Below are 7,453 nucleotides of genomic sequence, written 5' to 3' on the forward strand. Positions count from 1 at the left end.
CACATTTAAGAAAAATGCTGGGGATGTACTTTCACTTTGTCTCAAGGACCAGCGCCTTCCACATGAGGTGCCTCATAAAACTTGGGTTATTTACGGATAACCAGATTTTGCAAATGAGAAGGTGCTCATGCCAAGAGAGCAACTAACCTTGACACACAAGCCGGTAGCATTTCTCCTATAACTGCCCAAAGTGAACTATGTGAATTCCAGTGTGTTCTGAAGTAGCCTCTTTTCAAATCTGGGCCACAGCTGACCTCTGAGAAGAGGTTTCAAAATCTCACCGACTAAAAGACTACAGAAGGACAATTCAAGGGACATTGGTAGTGTGCCCTTTCCTTTCTGTGCTCTTTGTAATCACTTATTCAATTCTTGAACTACCTCAAGCTTTAATACAGTCCTGTGAATGATAGGAAAGCCTCCAGAAGATTAGAAGTGCCAGAGTTTGGATGAGCAACTGCTGCCTGTAGCAATGAAGAGGATGGAACTGGTCTCATCACTCTTTTTAAGGAAATGGGAATCTACAAATCCATAAAACCCCTCGGTGCTAGCTGAGAAGGTCACTACCAAATATCAAAACCAGAACCAAAACAAAACAAAATCTGAAAGACTTGAGATGTAGGTTAAATGTAATGACTGATAATGTCATGTTATAAAGCAGTGCCAATGAATTAAACAGAAACAATTCTATATAAAGATTGTAAGATAAAGAGCTTTTTCAGCTGTTTGTCAGGAACGACTTCATGGAGGAAATAGGAAATAAAGGTTGACTTGAGATAAGTAAAGATAAATTGAAAGAGCATTCTGCATAGGTTTAATGGAATAAAAGAGTAAATGCAGAAAAAAAAACAGATTTAGAGAGTAGAATTGGTACAAGAGAGAATTCATGTAAGATAGGAAAGGAACATAAACCTAAGAGGTTAGATTGCGGATGGAGCTGGCCCTAGAGGTTTGCACCATTTTCTTAAAATAATGGAAAGCCATTGGATTATTTTTGAAACGTTAATTTTGAAGAGAGGAATACCAATAAAAACAGTAGTAGTCAATGTATCAGGTATTATAGTGCGTGGGGTTCTATATTAGAGGTAGCAGCAATGGTCCAGAAAGGAAGGGACATCTTCCAGAGAAAGTTCCAAAGGCTGTTGAAAAGAGTCTCCTGGAGTTCCCATCGTGGCTCAGTGGTTAATGAATCCAACCAAGAATCATGAGGTTGCGGGTTCGATCCCTGGCCTTGCTCAGTGGGTTAAGATCCCGCGTTGCCGTGAGCTGTAGTGTAGGTCACAGATATGGCTCGTATCCTACGTTGCTGTGGCTCTGGCATAGGCTGGCGGCTCTATTAGATGCTTAGCCTGGGAACCTCCATAAGCCATGGGTGTGGCCCTAGAAAAGCCAAAAAAAAAAAAAAAAAGTCTCCTAAACGAATAGAAAGTAATGTAACATGACATGTTCATTTCCTCAGATAACCTGTAATATGACTAATGACCACAATGCTACACCATATTGTACTTTTAGTTAAATGGGTATACCTATGCTTCCCAACCCAATAGATCTATTTATTATTAAACAACTGAGGGGAAAATAAAGCAGAGAAAAGCATAGTTAACAGAATTTTCCTCCTCAAGTTTCTTAGACAGTGAAAGGGAAAAATATTCTCAAGAAATAGTATTAAAGACATAAGGTAATTTCAGGAACTCATGAAAATTCTCACTAAAATACTTCAGTTTATACAAGTACATTAAGTAAGAGTATAATTTCCAGGTTGGAGGAGAGGGTACTTTCAGAAAAGAAGACTCTATGTATTACCTTGGGTCTTCAGCAGAAGTAAGTTTCCCCAGAATGTGCCATCATCAATGCATTCTGCAGAATCAAAGGAATAAGCTGAAATACATAGGAGTAAGATATACTTTTGGATGAATGGAATGAGCCCTGGAACTGGACATTTCATAGGATCTCAAGAAAGAGCAAAGCCCTATCCCCAAGCAGAAGCTATACTCAATCCCAGTATGTCTCACTGTTTTCCCTACTCCACCCTTTTCCAATGTTAGGCTACAGCAGAGTGGATTAAAAGCAATATCCAGCCACGAAACTATAGCTCTAAGAAGATCAATTTATTTCCAGATAAGATGAGAAGAGTTTCAAGAAAAGTTTATATATAATTTATCTGAATAAATGATTTGGTAAGAGCTGTCACATCAAACAAGTGACAAAGTAATGGCATAGCAAAAGCAAACCAAAGCCTTGGAAGAAGGGCATATTATATGCAAAAGATAGATGAAGGAACTTTATCATATGGAATAAAACTTATATCAAAGAAGCAGATTCTCTACCAAAGAGAACTTAATACAATATGAATTTAAAATATCAAGAGCTTAAAGATGGATACAAAAAATAAAAGCCAAGCTAAAGAAATAATCAAATATGAACACAGTTTCAGATCTAATGCATACATTTGAAACAAAACACACACCAAAAAAATGGAAATCAAACTACAAGGATGGAGGAAACGCTGGAAATTATCGCAAGAACTGCGGAGGAAAAAGACAAGGATATTAAAATAGACAGATGATGCTTGAGAGAGCAAAGCTAACCCAGTCTACAGATCATTGGTATTTCTAAATTAGAAAAGCCAACAACAACAAAAAAAAAATAAAATAGAGGAATATATTAGAGAACTGAATCTGCAGATTAAAATGATAAACTGTATACCAGAGAAAAATTGATATAGTCTCGTTGGAGGCATATCCTAGCAAATTAGAACATAGGCAAAACATTCTCTGACCTCAACCATACAAATGTTTTCTTAGGTCAGTCTCCAAAGGCAATAGAAATAAAAATAAAATAAAATAAAATAAACCAATGGGACTTAATCAAACTTATGAGCTTTTGCAAAGCAAAGGAAACTATTTAAAAAAAAAAAAAAAGACAACCTTTGGAATGGGAGAAAATCATTGCAAATGATGCGACAAGGCCTTAATCTCCAAAATATACAAACAACTCATACAACTCAACAGCAAAATAAACCAAACAACCTAATTGAAAAATAGGCAGAAGACCTAAATAGACATTTCTCCAAAGGCAACATATTGATGGCTAGCAGGCCTATGAAAAACTGCTCAACATCACTAATTATTAGAGAAATGCAAATCAACACTACAATGAGGTAACACCTCACACCAGTCAGAATGGCCATCACTAACAAGTCTACAAATAACAAATGCTGGAGGGGGTGTGGAGAAAAGGGAGCCCTCCTACACTGTTGGTGGAAATGTAAACTGATACAACCACTGTAGGAGACAATATGGAGGTCCCTCTGAAAACTAAATATAGAACTACCATGTGATCTAGCAATCCCACTCCTGAGCGTACATCCAGACAAAACTTTCCTTGAAAAATATACATGCACCCTATGTTCATTGCAGCAGTAGTCACAATAGCCAAGACATGGAAACAACCAAAATGTCTATCGAGAGATGAATGGATTAAGAAGATGAGGTACATATACGCAAGGGACTACTACTCAGTCATAAAAAAGAACAAAATAATACCATTTGCAGCAACATGGATGGAACTAGAGATTCTCATACTAAGTGAGGTAAGTCAGAAAGAGAAAGACCAATACCATATGATATCACTTGTATGTGGAATTTAAAATATGGCACAAATGAACCTACCTACAGAACAGAAACAATTCATGGACAATGAGAATAGGCTTGTGGTTGCCGAGGGAGAGGGGGAGGGCATGGACCGGGAGTTTGGGGTTAGGAGATGCAAACTACTGCATTTGGAGTGGATAAGCAATGAGGTCCTATTGAATAGCACAGGGAACTATATCCAATCTTGGATAGAACATGACAGAAAATAATATAAGAATGTATATGCATATTTATGTATACACATATGTGTGGTGTGTGTGTGTATAATACTGTGTCACTTTGGTATACAGCATAAATTGATGTTATAAATAAACTATAATAAATTTTTTAAAAGAATAACATTTCAAAATCATTTGCCAACTTTAGAAAAGACTGTTATACCATCTCTGCCAATTAGTAATTAAAGAGAAAAATTTTGCATTTACTCCGTCTTCTTGGAGGAAATTAAGTTTATTCTCAGTTGATAAAGGAAAGCTATTAACCCTAAGAATGCTAGCTAATAAATGTAGGGAAATAATAGATTTAAAAGTCATCCAATGATGTGACTGATGTAGGAAGAGTTCATTGATGTATACCAAAATGATTAAGAGAGGCTATTCCTTCCCATAATGCTAAAGAACCACCCTTCGAATTATGTGTCTTTAAATGGAGACCTCTGGAGATCACCATCTCAATCAATTTATCAATCAATTTATCAAACTTAGTATCACTAGTACTGGCATGACCTGCTCCTTCTGCCTCCTGATACAATGCAGTATGAAATACACATACAGTGTTTTTGGCTGAATAATATCTAACGCAAGTTTAATCAAGTCTTAAGACTTAACTCTCAGTTTATAGAAAATATAGGACAGGTGGACAAGTTCATTGAAACCAAAAGTAAAATATCAGGTAAAACCAAAAAATAGGGCAGTGTACAACACAACTGGTCAGACCTCATCAAAAAAAAGTAAGTGTAATGAAATAAAAAGTATAAAACAAAAACATGGGGCATGTTCTTTTTAAAAGAGACTAAAGAGATGTAACAACCAAATGCAATGTAGGAATCCTGATTGGATCTTGGATCCTGAATTTTTCAAGGCCACAAAAGACAATATGTGGAGAAGAAACAACTGGGGAATTTTAATACAAAATGGATACTAGAGGATAGTAAGGCATTACTGTTCTTATTCTTTGGAAAGCTGTATTCTAAGGAGACACATCTAAAGCATTTAGAAGTAAAATGCTACATCTACAACTTACCTTCAAGTGATTTAGAAAGAAATGAGTTATCTATATAATATACACATGCACAGGAGAGATAAAGCAAATACAGCAAATATTAGCAGTTTCTTAATCTAGGTATCTTTTTCTGTATGTTTGAAAACTTATTATACAAGACTGGGAAAATGTTTCTCAAGGATCTAGGAAGAAATAAAAATGGGGAATGGGTGTAGAAACCAGGCTGGCCTCACTTTCTGCACTGCAACCTCCAATGTCGGGAAAAAAAATGGACCGGTATTTATAAGTTCTGATAGAGAAGGAAAATGTAACATCAGAATTATACCCAGTTAAGTTGTTTAAGTGTAAAGGCAGCAGGCAGACATTATCAAATATTAAAGAATTTCAAGGGTGTTTTTAGCCCTTGTGACCATTATAATGACATTTAATGGCAAATGACTTAAAGGACCCAAATACACTATTAAAGAAGGTAGAAGTTTCTCACATAAAAAGTCTGGAAGTATAGCAGATTAAGAAGTTATCAGATACCCACAATCTTCCTATCTTATACCTTCAACACAGATCCTCCAAGTCATGGTTTAAGATAACAGAACAAACTTCAGCATTTACATTTGCATTACAGCTAGCAGGAAGGAGAACAGAAGATCTGCTCCATTTAGGGAGATTTTCTGTAAGTTTCATACACTTCTGCTTCCATTTCTTTGGCCAGAACTTAAGAGTGCATCTAGCTGCAAGGGAGGCTAGGATATATACTATATAATGGGGGCTGTGTATACTTTTAAATCAGGAATATTTTACCAAGGAAAAACAGAAAATGTACTGTTTGTGTTTATCAGAAATTTCTGCTACCACACTCGTGAAGAAACTACGTGACGATGATATTCAACTACCCAAGAGGTGAACGAAAGAATCAGAAATGGTGATGTCATGATAAAAAAGATGAGAAATGAGCAATGAATCAAGTTAATAGGGAAAGAGTTCTCTGCATTCATTCTTCAGTTTCACCTTTTTTGTTGTTATTAAGTCAAAGTAAAATTAGTTTAAACTTTTAAATTTTTATTTCATTTTTTTTTTTACAGCTTCACCCACAGCATATGGAAGTTCCCAGGCCAGGGAAAGAATCCGAGTGGCAATTGTGACCTGTGCCACAGCTGCAGCAATGCTGGATCCTTTAACCCACTGAACTGGGCTGGGGATCAAACAGGCTGCTGCAGTCAGATTCTTAACCCACTGAACCACAACAAGAATTCTGAAACTTTTTATTTTTAAAAAGCTGGTATAATATAATTCCCTTCTCATGAATTTTTTTTTTTTGTAATGGCCATACCTGTGGCATATGGAAGTTCCCAGGCTGAGGGTTGAATTGGAGCTGCAGCTGCGGGGCCTACGCCACAGCCACAGAAATGCTGGATCCAAGTCGCATCTGTGAACTATGGTGCAGCTGGCAGCAATGCTGGATCCTTAACCCACTGAATGAGGCCTGGGATTGAACCTGTATCCTCATGGAGATTGTGTCAGGTTCTTAACCTGCTGAGCCATGAACTCCTCATGAAATTACTTCTATCCATTCAACCATCTGTTCATCTCTAACTATATTTGTATAGAGATATTGTAATATAGTTTACCAAAACCTACCTGGTTATTTCTGGAGTGGTGAGATTTAGAAATTTTTACCTTCTTTTTCGTACCTTTTGGATTGTTCAAAAATGTTTGAAATGAGTATGTAACATTTTTATTAAAACAATAAGTCAGAGTTCCCATTGTGGCTCAATGATAAGGAACCCAACTAGAATCCAGGAGGATGTGGGTTCTATCCCTGGCCTTGCTCAGTAGGTTAAGGATCCAGCATTGCCATGAGTTGTGTTGTAGGTTGCATGTGCCACTCAGATCCCATGTTGCTGTGGCTGTGTTGTAGGCCATCAGGTGTAGCTCCGATTCGATCCCTAGCCTGGGAACTTGCATATGCCACGAGTGAGTCCATAAAAAGACAAAAACGAACAAACAAAAAAAACCCAAACCCAGTAAGTCATTACCAATACATCTAAAGCCAATCTACAACAAAGGAGGCAAGCATATACCATGGGAGTTCCCATAATGGTTCAGCAGAAACAAATCTGTCTAGCATCCATGAGGACACAGGTTTGATCCCTGCCCTCACTCAGTGAGTTAAGGATCCAGCATTGCTGCGAGCTGTGATGTAGGTCAAAGACACAGCTCGGATATAGCATTGCTGTGGCTGTGGTGTAGGACAGTGGCTACAGCTCCAATTCGGCCTCTAGCCTGGGAACTTCCATATGCCGCAAGTGTGGCCCTAAAAAAGACAAAAAAAAAAAAAAAAAAAGAATATACTATGGAAAAAAGATAGTCTCAATAAGTGGTACTGTAAAAACTGGACAGCTACATGCAAAAGAATGAGATTAGAACGTTTTCTCACACCATACACAAATATAAACTCAAAATGGATTAAAGACCTAAAAGTAAGACCTGAAACCATAAAACTCCTAGAAGAGAACATGCGCAGAACACCCTTTTGATATAAAGCATAGCAATATTTTTGGACCTATCTCCAAAGCCAAAAGAAA

This window comes from Sus scrofa, chromosome 3 (assembly GCF_000003025.6).
Source record: "Sus scrofa isolate TJ Tabasco breed Duroc chromosome 3, Sscrofa11.1, whole genome shotgun sequence".
Taxonomy (NCBI): Eukaryota; Metazoa; Chordata; class Mammalia; order Artiodactyla; family Suidae; genus Sus; species Sus scrofa.